General features: G+C 49.4%; 1 protein-coding gene and 1 pseudogene across 4 annotated transcripts in view; one reads left to right on the top strand and one right to left on the bottom strand.

The window, feature by feature from the left end:
• GALNT18 (polypeptide N-acetylgalactosaminyltransferase 18) overlaps positions 1 to 16728 on the top strand; it is a 337221-nt gene that overhangs the window by 63802 nt on the left and 256691 nt on the right. The gene's annotated exons all lie outside the window — the stretch shown is intronic.
• Positions 11232 to 11648, bottom strand: LOC137771919 (dihydrofolate reductase pseudogene; annotated as a pseudogene).

Below are 16728 nucleotides of genomic sequence, written 5' to 3'. Positions count from 1 at the left end.
CCTTTTCAGTGGCCTCTGTCCCGGCGTTATGCGAGGCTTCCTCTCCCCTGGCTAACTCCTGTGTCCAGATTAGGCCTGACTGGCAGCTGGGCTTTTTGAGAAGGTAAAATCAGCCAGGACAGGCCCTTGACTCTGTTTCCCCATCATGCTTCAGGGTAGACTGAAGGAGGTGAGTCCACAAGGATATACTTGTGTGGGCTAGCCTCTCCTAGAGGGTGAGGGCAGGGGAGGGGCAATGGTTAGGGTCCCAGCCCAGCCACTAGTTTTGTACCCAGAACAGTCCCAAGAAGCTAGTCACTTGGAAACCACCATGTGAAATAAACACTACCTATATGCAACATGGAGAAGAAACTGGGAATAACAGTATAGAGGTAGGCCAGAAAAGCTGGCCAGTGGATATCAAACTGGAAGGTCAGGGCAGGTAGAAGAGTGGAGAAGAAACCACAAGGACCAAGAGAGCCTTTGCCAGTGACAAGTTCAGGCTAAGGTCTGGGATCACATATTCCATTCAGACTGAAGCAGCCCCTTAGAGAAGTCCAAGCATGTGGGACAGAGTGGTCCCATCTGCAGTGTTTGGCACTGATGCAGAGAAAAATGCCTCGAAAAGTAAACCAAGCCTTTTTTAGGTCACCTGCCATATCAATTAGAATTAGGTTTAGCAATGAGTTGACAGAAAACTCAGTAAAACAGTGGATTAGGCAGGATAGAAGTGCGTTTCTCTCTTACATTCAAAAAGCCTGGAGTTAAGCAGTCTGGGGCTGGTCTGGCTATTCCAGTGTCAGGGGCCTGGGCTCTTTTTAGCTTGTTATCATCTTCAATATGAGCCTTCCAACATATGGTCCAAAATGGCTGTTCCAGCTCCAGCAATTATATGTGCCTTCCACCCAGAAGGAAGAAGGAAGGAGGAGAAGTGCATATCCTTTTCCTTTAAGGACAATTCCTGGAAGTTACACATACCACTTCCTCCTACATCCTTTTGTCCAGAATATAGTTGCATGGCCACGTGTTTGGATGTGTAGAGTCATTAGTGATGGAGGGGAGCGGTGATATTGAGCACATGGCCAGGAGACCTTCAGAGGCCCTTTTCCTGAGAAATGGGGAGTTCCCTAGCCCAGGGGCCCCAGAAGGTCCAGATGTCAGAGGGAGCTGAGGCTACAGAGAGGTTCCTGTGAGCAGAATGGCAGGGACCAGAGGGTTAGCTGGGACATGAGTCTTTGTGCTGGATAGAGCTGTTTTTGTCTTAGCTCTCAGTGCCTTCCCAAATGGGTGTTGGAGAGGTGCTTCCTTGCTGCTTGGGATGCCAGGGTCTGCCTTCGCTCCCTGGACTCTGGCCTCTGCAGTCCCATGAGGGTGTGCCACGCGGTGCACAGTGACTGAGGGTAAGATCAAGGTTAATTGGAAATGTCAGCTTGTGTTCCCTTTTGCAGCTGAGCCATTCAGACCCTTGGAGATGCAGATTGCAGCCTGTGCTGACTTTATTTGGGTAACCATCGACTAGGTGCTCACAGAGTCACACAGTGATGTGTAACGAGGGCAAATTCAGAGAATTTGGAATGTAAGAAACGGGAAAGGTCTGTCCTGGCATCTCAGCAGCATGGGACCGGGCTGCTCTGGAATCCCCAAGCCCTTCCCACCCAAGGAGTGTGGCACTCAGAGACAGAAGAGAAGGCCCGGAGTCCTGGCTCCGTCACCTCCTTGCCGAGCAACTCTGGGGTGTTTCAGGCAGAGGGAAGAGCACATGCAGATGCCTGTAAGTGTATCCCAGCATGTGGGGCAGGGTGAGACGCTGGAAGGGCTGTGAAGGGCCTTGAACGCCATGCCAAGGAATTTGGACTTTCTCTGGAAGACAATAGGGAGCCTCCATTGAATGGATTGTAGGCTGGTGAGGATGGGATCTATGTGTATACTGCTCACCCTGGGTGCTGTGTGGAAGATGGGCTAGTGGGGAGTGTATGGATGCAGGGAGACCTGTGAGGAACCTAAGAATCATGGTAGCAGGGGCTAAAGGACCAGCTTGGACATGCAGGCCTTTGTGTTACATGGAGAAGCTTTGTCTCAACTTCCCCTGCCTTTCCAAATGGGTACGGGAGAGGAGCTTCCCTATAGCCTGGGATGTCAGAGGCTGCCTTCCTTTATTTTTCTTTTGTTTTTCTTTTTGTGGAACAGGAGGCATGCCTGGCAGCTTTGCAGAAGCCTGAGCCATGGGCACCGCCGGAGGCTGGGTAAGAGCCCTGCGCCTTCAGGTGGAGCAGCCCCTATTGGACAGAGCCACCCCGAGCACCCTGTCCCCCGGGCCTCATTATCTGCAGCTGGCTATGCGTGCTCTTTGCATCACTTACTGTCTGGAGCCTTGCCTGAGCCTAAAATTATACAAAGTAGGCCGGGAGCTCCTCTGTGGCTGCCTTCCACCTTCACTCCAGCCTGTGGGAAAGATCTGTCTCCACCAGAATTAGGAGAGGCTGGAGCACCTGCGTCCTGCCCATTGGAAGGCAAAGGGACTTACACATAGGAGCTGGTTCCAGCAGTGGCTGCTGTGTATTGTGCACCTACTGTGTGTCGGGCACAGGGCTAAATACTTTCTGTATGTTTTCGCATTTAATCCTCACAACAGCTCTACAGTGTAGATATTATTATTCTCATCTTTCATATTCATCAGTTTAAAAGTAGAGGCCAAGCAACCTTTCTGTTTGAAAATGTCTGATCAGGCTGCTTGCTTCCCAGGGAGGCATCAGATGAAAACGACAAAAGCCAATACAAGACTCCTCATCCATCCGTCTGTCTGTCCATCCACCATCTACTCACCCACCTGTCTGATCTAAAATTTCACTCTGTGCCTGCTCTGTGCCAAGCCCTCTAGGAGGTTATAAGACAGAGGGATGAAGACCTGAGAAGAAATCAGTAACATTCAGGATACCTACTGCAGTGCAGTAGATACCATGGGCTGTTTGGGGGAGCACATGTGTTTACATGTCTAGAGGTCAGAGTATTTGGAAAGGTTGGGCCATAGATACTGTCAGGCAGGTTGGCTGGTCCTAGGTTGTGAAGGACCTTGACGGCCAAGTCAATATTTACGGTTTATCCAGTGGGCAGTTGGAGTCATGCTACGTCTTAAAACATCGCGGTGCCAGGATTTGAGTTGTGTTGGACAGCTCTAGAGAAAGTATGTTCCAAGATGATGAACGCTGGGAGATCCTCATGCGCAGGACATGCAAGAGGTGATGCTGCAGGGCCTGTGGCAGCAGGGGTGGGTGTGGTTGTGAAAAACAAAAAACAGAGCTGGACAGTAGCTAAAGTGGAAAAAGCAGATTTTATTCAGGACTGGTGCAGTAGGGGAAGAGACCTCTCTGTAGAACTGGGCTCAATTCCAAATACAACAGGACAAGTGGGAATTTATAGCCAAGGAGCAGGGTGGGGTCAGTGGATGGAAAAGTACTGAGAGGAAGCATCAGGGGTAAGGGGGGGATTTTGGCTAAACTGACCCGGATTCTTGCTGAAGGCAGGTCGAGGTGATCAGACATCACCTGGGGCATGGTGGAGGATGAGGAAACCAGTCAGATACTGAGCGTGATCAGATCCTGAGAGTTGGGGTTGGGGGGACCTGGCTAAACTGATTTAGCAGGATTCGTGCTAAAACTGGATGATCCAGAGATGAACGCGGGAGCCCGAAAGTCCAGGTATAATTGGAAAGTGGATTCTGAGGAGCCTGACTAAAGTCTGGCCAAGGACTCTTTGTCAGTTGGGACAGAGAGAAGAGGAAAGAATAAAAAGGCGGAAGCAGCAGGACTGGGTGCTTGAGGGTGTGGGAGAGGGGGAGTCTGAGTGGTCCGAGGGTCCTGGCTGGATTGACAGGGTCGTGTGGAACTGGTGTTCACCAAGTAGATGGGTGTGCCGGGCCTCCTCCCGGTGCACCCCATCTTGCAAATATGCTGTGGTCCAGGGGTAGCTAGGCAGCAAGGTCTCTTTGGGCTTGTAAGCCTCCTCAGGAATGTCAGGGCTCAGTGTGAGTCAAAGAAGGAAGGGAATCCGCACTGGCTGTCTGGCCGAGAGGCTGGGGAGAGGGGCCCAGCAGTTGGTGCCTTCCCCAAGGTGTCCTAGCTCTTGGAGGAGTTAGCTCTGTGCTTTCCTGGGGTGCTGTGACGTGCATCCCCCCTTCCTTGCAGGTTAGTTGATGCTTGCTTTGTGCAGAGGGGCTTGTCATGTAAATGTAAAAAGACCAAGTCCCCTGGGATCCAGGCCTTCCCTTGAGCACGGCAGCTCTGCAGGCAGCTTAGGGAAATGCATAATTCCAAATGTCATCCCCTAGGCAGTCCCTCCCCAGCCTTCTGTCCCTTCCCCGGGCTTGGCTGTCCCCTGAGTGAGGAACTGACCTTTATACATGCACTCTAGCTGCTAAAACCTCTTTTGACTAGAAAACACTTTTCAGCAGAGGCTGTTTAATCCTGTGGTGATGGCCGTTTGGGCCAGTGGAGGGCCACCTGCCACAAGGTGACTTTCTCGTGGGGTGTTCCGGAGGGGCTGGGATTTCAAGGAGTGTGGCATGGATACAGAGTGTGCACATGAATATCCGAATGTGGCCGCACATGTCACACGTATGGTGGCAAGTGCATATCCTCATGGCTGTGCATGTGCATGCAGGTTGGAATTTCTCAGTCCATGGGTTGAGCTCCACGGGGCACAGGTGATTCAGGGGTTCTGTGCCCGTGAACATCCCCAGAGACCGTGGGAGAAAGAGCTCCTCTCCTCGAAGTCTAACCTGCTAACAATATCTGCATTTTTGTCCTTCCCTTTTGTCCATGGCTGGTTTTCGTTGTTGCTTTTGCATTTGATTGCTCCTTATTTTTACAAAAGAATTTTCAGAAGTAGAGTCTTATATATACACTACTATGTATAAAATGTTTAGGTAACTAATGAGAACCTACTATATATCACAGGGCACTCTACTTGGTGCTCTGTGGTGACCTAAATGGGAAGAAAATCCAAAAAAGAGGGAATATATGTATATGTATGGCTGATTCACTTTGCTGTACAGCAGAAACTGACACAGCAGTGTAAAGCAACTATACTCCAATTAAAAAAAAAAAAAAAGAAGAAGAAGTTTAGTCTCGGAAAGAGCATAAGCCTCGCAGTGGGACAGACCTGACTTTGAAGCTTGGCTCTGGGGCCTGCTAGTCATGTGACCTTGAGCAAGTTGCTCTACCTCTGAGCCCCATTTTTATATTTGTAAAATGGGAATGTTAGTAACACTTTCTACCTCATATGGTTAGGTAGTCATAAGGATTGCACAGCAGTGAAATGATTTGATAAGGCTATAATTCTTTGGGTAAGGTTTGGGAAGGCAGGGTAGAGTAGTAATTAAGAACATTGGCTCTGAAATCAGATAGAGCAGTGTCCCTATTCAGGTTTGCCTCTTACGAGCTGTGTGATGTAGTGCAAGTTACTCAGCCTCTCTGAACCTCAGTTTCTTCATCTGTAACATGAGTATGGTAATAGATTTCTCCCATAGTACCAGACCAGTGTTTCATAAAGTGTGGATTAGAGATAAGGTGCTTGAGAAAAGTGAAGATTCCTGTTTGGGGGTGTGGCCCAGAGTTACACGCCAGGTGATTCTCATTGGATGCACACATAAGTTTGAGAGCCATAACCCTAGACTGTTAGCTCCCTGAGTGAGGGAACCATGGCTTCACATTGTGCCCCAGTGCCTAGCACAGCTTCGGGCACACGCTGAGCGCTCACTAAGTTTTTGGTTGAATAACCAAATGACTTTATGACTTGATGCAGCCAGAGCGCTTAGTGTAGTGCCTGACACAGAGCAAGACCTCTGTAGATATCCAAGTGTTTCATTGTTAATAATAGGGAAGGTTTGTCTCTGTAAATAAATCAGCAGGACCCAGCACTCCTGGCACACGGAACACAGTCACCCCCTCCCCACATGTACGGAAGGTTGGGTCCCCTCCATTTCCATTACAACGTGCCTGGTTTCTCTGAGGCTGACAATTGAGAGCCAGAGGAGGCTGGGCCACCCACATCCATGGGGTCTTGGTGTCCTGGTTGGGCCCACTGGCCATCGGCTTCTTGTCTTTAGAGGGGACACTGAAGCCTGAGGACCTTCCGGGCTGATGAGGAAGACCCGTGTTCACCATTCTAGAGCCCAGGGTATCCATTTTTATTAGGTTTGCAGACAATCATGACAGAAGACTGGGCTGGCTTTTTATTGTTCCAGGTTTCTTGGCTTGGACCTAGAGAGAGGAAAAATGATTTAGAAAAGGCTTTTCCTGTCTGAAGAAGAATGGGTGTTTCCGGAAGCCACCAGAGCCCAAAGCACCAGCATGGGAGGTAGGGGGAAGGAAATGGGAAACAATGCTGCGCCCTCTCCCGTCCCCCCACCACCCTGCAACACATTTGAAACCCAGGTCACGTCCCTGAGCCACAGGATGCAGGAGACGGTGATCTAACCCAGGGCCCTTCACTTTACAGATGAACAAGCCTGGGACTTTGGGAGAGATGGAATTTGTGCAGGTCAGTGGGTGGCTGGGGCGAAGCTGAGCCTCGGGGCCGGCGTGCTGAATGCTAAAGCCAGGCCCTTCCCCGTGCCACTCTTCCCTGTCCCCTTCCCCACACCCCTGGCCTGCCTCACCCCATTCCCCCAGCGTGAAAAAGGCTCCAGCAGCACTTGTGAGTGACCACTCTGTGCAGAGGTGGTGCAGATGACGGGGACAGGGTAGCTGCTATGGTCTGAATGTTTGAGTCCCCCCCCAGGTTCATATGTTGAAATCCTAACCCCCCAGATGATGGTATTAGTAGTTGAGGCCTTTGGGAGGAGATTAGGTTATGGGGTGGAGCCCTCGGGAATGGGATTAGTGCCCTTACGAAAGAGGCTCCAGAGAGATCCCCAGCCCCTTCCATCTTGTGTGGACACAGAGAGAAGGTGCCGGCTATGAACCAGGAAGAGGGCCCTCACCAAAACACGGCCATGCTGGCTGGCATCTTGATCTTGGACTTCCTGTCTCCATAACTGTCAGAAATAACTTTCTGTTGTTTCTAAGCCACGCAGGTATTTTGATCTAGCAGCTTGAACAGACTAAGACCGTAGCAGAGAAGGGACATCACCCCCCTGAAACTGAAGGCATGACAAACTCCTGACTGCAGGGTTCCCAGAGTCCCCACTGAGCCCCCTTTACCCTGCACCAAGCCCCTGTCATTTCAGCCAGCCAGGGGAGTGGGCACTAGGACTGGGGGCTGAGGTGGCCCAATTAGGAGATGGGGATGAAGCTCCAATGGTGGACACCTATGCCAGAGATGCCATCTTCCCACAGACCCTTCCTTGGGTTCTGCCCCTGAGGACCCACACTTTTCACAGATCAGCAAGGCTGGAATTAACTCAGCAACTTCCTGAAATGGAGGCTCTAGAAACATCTAAGACACGGCAGCCATTCGGGCAGAGCTCATTGTTCTCTAAATGGCAGAAATACCTGGGAAACCGGTGCCTCCCTAATAATAGTAACTAACATTGATTGAGCACTTGCCTTGCACCAGACCCTTCACGTGTACTTTATGTAACATTTAATGCTTACAACAACCTATGAGGAAGGTCAGATTATTTACTCTTCCTCCGGATGCTCAGAGAAATGAAGAAAGTTGACTGAAGTCACACAGCTAGAAAATGGTAGAGGTAGGATTTGAACCCAAGCAGCTTAACTCTTCACCTCTTCACTCCACATTCTCTTCTCAATACCCAGGTTCTTCCTCTTTAAGCTTGGCTTGTTTGCTTTCTGTAACTAGGGTGTGGAAAGAGTTATTCTACATGTGAAAAGTTATACTTGCATGTGAAAAGCAAGTAGCATATGGCAAGTTCTTCATTCATGTATTCATTCATTCATTCATTGAAAAATTGTTAAGTGTGTGCCAGCACCGTGCTCTTTGCAAGAATGACTAAGTTGGGGTCCCTGCCCACAAAGAGCTCATGGTCTGGAGGGGAGACAGATATCTAAAGAAACATGCAGATGTCGTGGAACTAGGAGAGCTAAGGGGAGGAAGCCCAGGTTGCTATGGTAGCACAGAGGTGGCTATGACTTGCTCTATCCGGTAGGGTAGAGAGGGTGAGGGAAGGTTTTAAGAGGAGGGGGGTTGGGCTAGATGAAGAACTGTTCCCACAGTGGTGGCCTGTGGGTGGGGCCAGTGCAGGAAGGGCCTTATATGTCTGGCTCATGGATTACGACTTGATGGTGCAAGCCCTGGAGAGCCACGGAAGAACAGTAAATAGCGTGGCATGATGAGATCTGTGGTTTAGAAAGACCACTCTGGTGGAGGATGGCTTGGAGAGGGTAAGGCTGAAGGCAAGGAGTCCAACTGGGAGATGACTGGATGAGTGCAGGTGAGAAAGGCCGTGGGTGGGAACTAGCACAGTAGTGGAGGAAATAGAGGTGGAGTTTGAGGAAGACTTGGTGACCAATCAGGTATGGGAAGGTGAGAGAGAGAGAGGAGTTGGGGTTGATGCTGCGTGTGAAGCATGCGTGGAAATGCAGGCAATTATTCAGGCGGTGGCAGGTTGCCCTGTTTGGGGAGGGAGGGTGAAAGGGCTTGTAGGTGCAGAGTGTGACAGTGAGAAATGTTGGCAGCCACAGTGTCACCCCGTTAATCTCAGCCAGTGGGGAACGCTGCGGTCTCAGGACTGGATGTGGGCAAGCCAGGAAGCCTGTTGCTTGCTCTGTTTCATCAGGAGCCAGGCGGCATGCCTCAATGATCACATTTCTGGTTTCCAAATTCACTACCACTATTGAAAAGAGACTTGTAACATTGCACAAACCTTGGAGCAAATCTGATGCATTTTATAGGGTTACTATAGACGGGGAGGATTTTCTAACCCGTTTTCCCTCTCTGACAAAACAGAATTTGAGTATACAGCACCGCCATCAGCAGCCTTTCTGCCAATTACACGTTTCTGTTTGGGCACTAGAAGACCTGCTTTCTGACACACGTGTCTGCTGAGTTGATGTGTTTTCATGATAAGAGAGAGTCACACAGAGGGGCTGCTGTATCTTTCAGTGCTTGTTGAGGGCAACCTTTTGAAGTGTATGTCTCATTAGAGGCGGCAGGAAAGTAATAAAGGGTCACCCCAAAGTCGCAGAGCAAGCCAAGGGAAGCCTGCAGAAGGCAGATCAGGGATCAGTTTTCAGGGCCTAGGGGTGCGCTGATTGTGGGAGGCCCTCGGTGCAGCATCAGCGCTGCTAATGCGATTGTCGCGATCCCAAGCTTTCTAGTGAAACTTGGTAATTAGAGGGGGAGCGTCAGTGACTCATATCAGCAAGCCACCACCTTCAGCTCTGGGAACACTTCAGTGTGCCTGCAATGCGTGTGGACAAAACAAACCCAAACCACCCAGGAGTTCCAGGCAGGCTATTGTCCTAGCACCAGGGATGCAAGAGTTGCAAGTTTCCATAGCAACGAGGCAGAGAAACAATTATCACGCACCTTCCAGGGCCCTTTGCCAAGGTTACAAGGACACCGTCTCAGCGCCGGAGAAGATGACAGAACTGACTATCTCTGTCTAAAATGTTGACACGGAAGTGAAAAAGAGTTTATGGCACCACAAAATATGTTTAGGATAATCTAGTCCAACTCCTTCAGTTTTCAGAGAAGGAAACAAGAGACCCAGAGAGGTTAAGCCCCTCATCCAAGGTTGCCCAGCTTGGGAAGGGCTGGGCTGCAGTGCCACCATGGCTTTCTGGTCCCTGGCCCAGTGCCCTTTTCTACCCTCCCTGGGGTTGGTACTGGGAATAGAGGTGCCCCCCGTCTCTGCCAGGTGCTGTGTCTCAAAGCCATACATCACGTTTGTGTAAAGAAAATTCTGGTGCACCATCGACTTCCTTGGTAGCCTGAGACGCCGTCTTCTTTATTTCTGACCCCTCTTTTGGCAGCACCTGCTAACACTTTGGTGCTCTGGTTTTGTTCTGTTTTGTTTTGCTCCCTAAGATCCAGACATAGCTTTTCTTCCGGCTTTTCTTTCTTTCTTTTTTTTTTTTTTTTTTTAACAGTTTGCAGCATGCTTTTTCCCACACATGAACATTTTTTAAACATTTTAAGTATTATACACAATTTGCTTCTTTTGCTTAGCAGTTTTGGGCATTTTTCTGTCAGCACTCCATTCTTTTTAGCTGCTGCACATGTTACATTTTATAGACATCATATTGGTTGGTATTTCTTATTAATCAACATTTGGGCTGTTTCCAAGTTTGAAAAAAAAAGTTGCAACAGATACTCTTGGGTCCATTTCTTTGTTCAGGATTAATTTCTAGAAGTGGAAGTTCTGGGTCCAAACCCAGAATATTTTGAATTTTAATTGATATTGCTAACTTACACTCTAAAAAGGTTGTACCAATTTATAAGGCAGAAAATGCTATTTTTCTTTTTTTGGATACTTAATCTAAATCTTCCCTAACGTGGTGGGTAAAAAACATGTTTTAATTTTCATTTTTTAATTCTGTGAAGTTTAGTTTCTAACTTACTAATTTTGGTTTCTAGCAATATTCATTCTCAATTTATTACCTCTTTGAAGTTTTAATTTTAGCCATTATGCTTGATATTAGATTATTCTTTTTTGTAAAGAGCGGCCAGTTCTTGTTCTATCATTGTAACATCCCGTGCAATCTCACTGAAGGTCAGAAACAAAGTTTTTTGAGGTCTCAGACCTTCTCCTTTAACCACTGAAAAGGTAGTCTTGTACCTGTCTCTTTACTATCCCTGTGGAATATCCTGGAGTTTTCAACTTGTTGACTCCTGGTCTGAGTGAACAGAATTTTTTTAAGAAGTGTGATAAAAAGTAATCCACAGTCCCTCTTTTGATCTAATTTTAATAACTGAATGCTAGCTCTTCTGTTTATAATCCATTTCTGACCTTTGGACCCATCTGCCTAGCTCCTAGCTCTATAGGCTCTGGTTTCAGCTCATGCTACCAGGGCACTCTCCCACTTTGGGCTGTCTTGGTAGATGTTCTACCCTAGGCAGGTGCTGGTCACCTATTCTTGACTCTTGATCGGCGTTCAGGCAGTTACAGCAAAGAAATGTTTCACAAATGGTATCTGATACAGTCTAGTTAAGATTAATGGGGAATAAAAGTACTTTGCTTAGAAATAATTATCCATAGATCTAAAGTCAACAAAAGTCTCTACAATAAAAAATACATAATTTTTGGGGGGCAGGAGGAGGCTTGAAATAGATCAGAAAACACTTTCACATTAATTGTTCTTTTCATATACTTCAAGTTTGTACTTAATGCCTTTCTCCCGCTGGACATCAGAAGGAACACCTGGATATTCTGGGAGAAGTTTGTATTTTTCCAAATTAATTTCTGGAAAAAATGTGTCACTTTCAAATCCCTGCATGATCCTTGTCACAAATAGTCTAAGATGGCCTGGCCTGCTCATGGCTTCCGTATAAAAAGAACTGCCTCCCACTATCCAAACCATGTCCACTTTATTTGTTAATTCTGGTTGCTCAATAAGTTTTAAGGCATCATCCAGACTTTTGGCAAGAAAATGAGCTCCCTGTGGAGGTTCCTTGAGTTCTCTACTGAGAACTATATTAATTCTGTCCTTTAAAGTTCGATTCTTCTCTGGAACGGAGAACCAGGTTTTCCTGCGCATAATCACCAAATTCTGCTTACCTTCTACTGAAGAGGTTGTGGTCATTCTTTGGAAATACCTGCATTCTTTCCTGAGCCGGGGCCAGGGCAGGTCCCCGTCCTTGCCTATGCCCGTGTTCTGGGACACAGCGTCAATGCAGTTTAGCGGACGAACCACGACAGCAGCAGAAAACACTTCCGAGCTAGCACGTCACACCAACACGGGGATCACCCACCAGCTTGGCGTGAAATTTTTTCTTCTTCCAGCTTTTGAGGAGAGTCTTTAATGATCAGTAAATAAACTGAAGTAGTTGAGATGGATCCATTAGTTCATTGGTGGGGAACCAGGGGGCCTGGAACCCTTCTCAGGCTCCCCTGTGGACAGCTTCCCTCTGTGCTCCTAGCAATCCCACCTCACGGCTGCTTGGTGTTTCCGCGGTTGGAGCTGGGTCCTCCTGGGGCCTTCTGAGAGCTGAGCGTGAGGCTTCTGTGGCTCAGGCCTGTGTCTCTTCCTGTCTTGAAAGTGGATCTTCCTGCAGGAGGATGTGAGCATTAAGAATGTGTCAGGACAGCTCTCTGGAGGGGTGGCCAGACCAAGAGACGGCTACTTGCTTCCTCCTCAGGAGAGGCCTCTGGGTTTAGCTCCAACTCTGGGCCTACATGGCAAGTTCCAGGAGGCCATGGTCTGAGCATCTCTCTCGGGGAGCTTTGTCCCCAGGACGAAAGTGAAGGGAGAAGAAGAGTAAGGCTCCACTGCTGACTTAGCCGCACTTCGGGGCAAGAGGAGCACGGTGGGTAGGAAGGCGCCTTCCATCCGTCTGCAGCCCTTGAGAGGGAGCCTGGGTGTCAGATGTGAGGGCAGAAGCACAAGCTCCAGATGGGTTTGTTGTCAGTACTGGGCCCTGCGCAGAGCCGATGCACAGTTCCCTTTTGTCAGGTGATCGAATTCATTCATTCAGCATGAACTGAGCACCTGCTCCCTGCCGGGCACTCTTCTAGCCCAGGGAAAGAGCACAGAGCAAGACAGTTACGGCCCTGCCGCTGGGAAGCCTGCATCCTGGGCTGAGTAAACAGGGAGGCTGAGGGCCTCCAGAGCTCTGACGGTGGGAGGGTGGGCAGATGTGGGGTACACCTTGCCAGCAAAGGAGCCCCCAGGTTCTTGGAATTTCTGTCCTGAGGGCTGGGGTAGGAGATCTGGCAGCGCTGTCCAGATGGGGATGATACCAAGAAATTAAAGAAGGCAACGGGAGGAGAAAGCGGGGGAGGTCTGAGTACCTACAGTGTGTAGGCCGGGGGCCAGGAAAGCACCTTTTCCATATGGCGTCAACTTTAATCCTCCCAGACACCCAGTGAGGCCGTGGTCATTGTCACCATTTATAGATTTGCGGAAAGGGTGAGCAGCCTTCCTGAGGCACACATCTCGGAAGAGAGGATTCCCCCTCAGGTCAGCGGACACCATTCCATAAGCAGAAGGCAAGCTGTGTGAGGTCCCCAGAGGAGCCCCTCAGGCTCTGGGGCCTCAGGCTTGTTTTTTCCAGCATCAAAGTGTTTGCCTCAGGTGATGACCCCCTGGCCTCTCCCATCCTGCAGACTCGGGCCTAATGGAGCTGGTATTGGCCCAGCACCGTTGGCTGGTGTCAGAACAGGGGGACAGATGCCCCTGGGGGATCGGCTGAAATGGATGTGCATCTGGAAGAGCAGCTTCCTCACCCGGTGGCCTTCCCAGCCCCAGTGTGGCCCTGGGGATGATGGCAGAGGGTGGCCTGCTTGCAGCACCGACCTTGTGCTCAGAGCCGGAACAGTCAAAGTGACAGAACGGGTTTGAATTCCATCTCCGCTGCTTGCTTTTTGTGTAGCCCTGAGCTAGTCACCCAGACTCTCTAAGCCTTAATTTCATCATCAGCAAATCAAGGTTGACCACAACTACAGCACAAGGCTGTGATGAGAATATGCACAAATAAGATCGGGAAAGCACTAGCAGTGTCTGGCGTGCAGTAAATGCTAATAACCAGTAGCGCTCATGATTGATGTTAATATATTATATCAGCATCAGATCATACTCCGCCGTGTATCTGGGGCTGGGCTGTAGGGCATGGTTTATTCTGGTGGCCGAGTCGTAGTTCCCAAGGATGCATGGGGCACAGACACTTAACGGCAAACAGAGACGTCAGGTTTTACAGCAGAGGATTCCAAACTTCCCTGTCATCAGAACCCCCGGGGGTCTTGTTATAGGTTCAGGGTTGGGGGTTATAACCCCTCCCATTCCTTCCTCCCTCCCTCCCCAGAGATTCCCATTCATGGGTCTGGGGTAAGGTTTTGAATCTGTGTTTGTAACAAAATCCTCAGGTGACCCTGTTGCAGGAAGTCCAAGGACTCGGTTTTGGGCAGCATTGCTTTAAAAGCTCTTTCTTCCAGGCCTGGCCAGCCTCCTGGCTGGCTCTCCTCCACGGCTGGGCTATTTCTGACTAATCGCTAGGAGCTGTCACCTCAAATCATGCTCCTCTTCCCTGGGCAGCCCTGGAGACGCACATGGACAAATCCTTTCTCCTCAGCTTTCTGTCTAGACACCACGCAGACCTCCAATATGTTTTCCCCTTAAAAACGTGATCACCCGTCTTTGGGTGACCACAATTTCTAAACTCTCTCCTAAGAAACATGGTTAGAGAAGGGATTTTTTTTTTTTTCTTCTGACTTGGCAATCCATTTTAAAAGTGTTATAAAGGTATAATGATATATCTGCCTTTGTTTGTATATGGAATGATCCCTAGCAAATGCAGACTGGGGTAGCACAGTGGTTAAACATACAGACTGTGGCACTGGACTGTCTGGGTTTGAATCTCAGCTCTGCCCCTTACTAGCTGTGTGACCTTGGGCAAGTTATGCAACCTCTCTGTCCTCAGTTTCCTTATTTTTGGAATAGGACTAATAGTAGCACCTATCTCCCAGGGTCGTTAGAAGGATTGGCTGAGTTAATATTGAGAAAGCACTTACAACAATGCCATAGCGAGCCTTCATTGTAGAGAGTAAAATGTAACCGCATGAGACGACCTGGGAGATCCAGGGAGCGTGGGCATCGCATGCATTCCAGGAAAGTAAAGAAGTTTAGGTAATGATGCTGACTGGCTTTAGCCAAGCCCTGTTCTTTCCTGACACACAGTTCTGCCTTGAAGGAATTGAACAAGCCACAGTGGTGGTGAAAGAAGCCCTATGTGTGACCACCATGTATGAAGCAAAACATCGTTTTGCTGAACCCCATTAGCAAACTCTGTAAAGCTTTGTCTTTGGAGAATTTCTCTAGCTGTGATCTATCTAAGTGGCATGCAGGGACCGGGGGACTTTTCCCTTTGTCTCAATCTTCCTTTCCAAGGTTTGGAGTTGCTGAAGGTCTTGGCTGGTTTTCTCGACTAAAGAGCTATAGAGGAAGAACCTGATGTAGGGAAGGCAGGAATTAGCAGAGACCAGAACAGCAGTGTCCAATCAGGTCTTGAGTGATGATGGAAGACAAAGGAAGGGAAGCTCTGCTCCCCTTCCTCTTCTCCCTGCCCTGCCAGGTTAGCCTGCCTTGCCTCCCTTGGGAGGTGGGACAGCAACGTGGCTTAGCACTGGGGCCTTGGGGCAGACCCGGCTGGACAGCCTGGCCTGGTACCTAGTAGTGTTATGATCTTGGGAACTTTGCTAACCGGTCTGATCCTCTTCTGTAAAATAAAGGTGAGAGCAGTACCTGTGTCACTGAGTTGTTGGGTCAAGTTCAACAAGGTAATATATATAAAGTGCCTGGAACTCCATAAATGAAACCTTTTCTTATTCTTATTGCTGGGTGGTCTTTTCCATGGGCCCAATCTAGCCCAAGGTCTTGATAATTCAGGTCTTTCCCTATACAGACTCCTTCAAAGAATAGTCCAGAATAGTTGGAGAGGGAATGGAGATTGAAAGACCAGCTTGCTTGGACCAACCCATGAGTTACTGTGTATGTGTTTGGACAGGATATGGGTGAGGGGCTTGGAGCTCCTTGGGGAGGGACTACTCTCCACGTGGTAAAGGCCCTCCTGGTGATTTCATGTGATTCTTCTGGGCACTCCAGAAGCAGTTGCAGGAAGTGAGGGAATGGGCGGAAACGCATGTTTCTGAGTGAGGCCCAGGGGGCAGGGCAGAACCCAGCATGGTACATGGTCCCCAGAGTAGAAAAAGAGTGAAGAAGTGGGCCAGGCAGGAAATGCACTCACGGGGCAGGTTGGGTGGGCCTGGGTCACCGAGGTGGCAGAGGAGGTCTGGAACACATCTGCCAGTAGGCAGCACCCGCACTTCCAAGGAGGAAGTTATTGCATACCAGTTGGTCAGGCGGACCTAGCAGGACCTTCTGTGGGAGCTCAGAAGGTCCGGCCAATGGCAGCTGGGCCTAGCCCTCCGGCTGTGGCAGAGCGGGGGTGGCACCAGCTCAGGGTCCAGCCGTGGAAATTGGAGCCCAGGGGAACAAGGGGTCAGCCCTAGGACATCGGAACTTGGCCCCGTAGGACAACAGAGGCAACACAGAAAAAAATGACTCAGGAGACTGCACCCAGAGCTTTGCCATATGCCAACAATCACATTATTTCAAACGAATTTTCACATCAACCCAACGGAGAAAGTATTGTTGTCATCATATTACCGATGAGTAAACTGAGGCTCCTTTACGTTCACTGACTTGCCCAGTGTTCCAGAGCTGCTCTGTGGCAGAACCAGGAATGCCCAGGTCCGCCTGCTCAGAATCTCACGCTTTTACCCAGGTACCAGAGTGCCCAAGTCTCCAGCTGGTGGGGCCAGGGTCTGCCTCACCAACAGAATTCTTCACACATTCTTCTGTGTTATGTAGAAAGCAGCGGGCTGTGGGCTGAGAGCCTCAGTGATGCTCCTGGGACTTTGGAAGGGACCTGGCGGAGTGCCTCATCCAATCTCCGCTATTGAAAGATAAGGAAATGGAGGTTCAGAGAAGTTAACAGCCTTGCCTGGGGTCACTCAGAAGACAATGGCAAAGCCAGGACCCAAACCAGGCCTGCTGGCTCCCCACCCCATGTTGTCTCCACTGCATTGAACTGTTTTCCTCCCACACTGAAGAAGATTCGGGCAGACTCATT

This window comes from Eschrichtius robustus, chromosome 11 (genome assembly GCF_028021215.1).
Source record: "Eschrichtius robustus isolate mEscRob2 chromosome 11, mEscRob2.pri, whole genome shotgun sequence".
Taxonomy (NCBI): Eukaryota; Metazoa; Chordata; class Mammalia; order Artiodactyla; family Eschrichtiidae; genus Eschrichtius; species Eschrichtius robustus.
The sequence above is the reverse complement of the archived record's forward strand: the minus strand, read 5'-3'. Positions and strand labels throughout refer to the sequence as shown.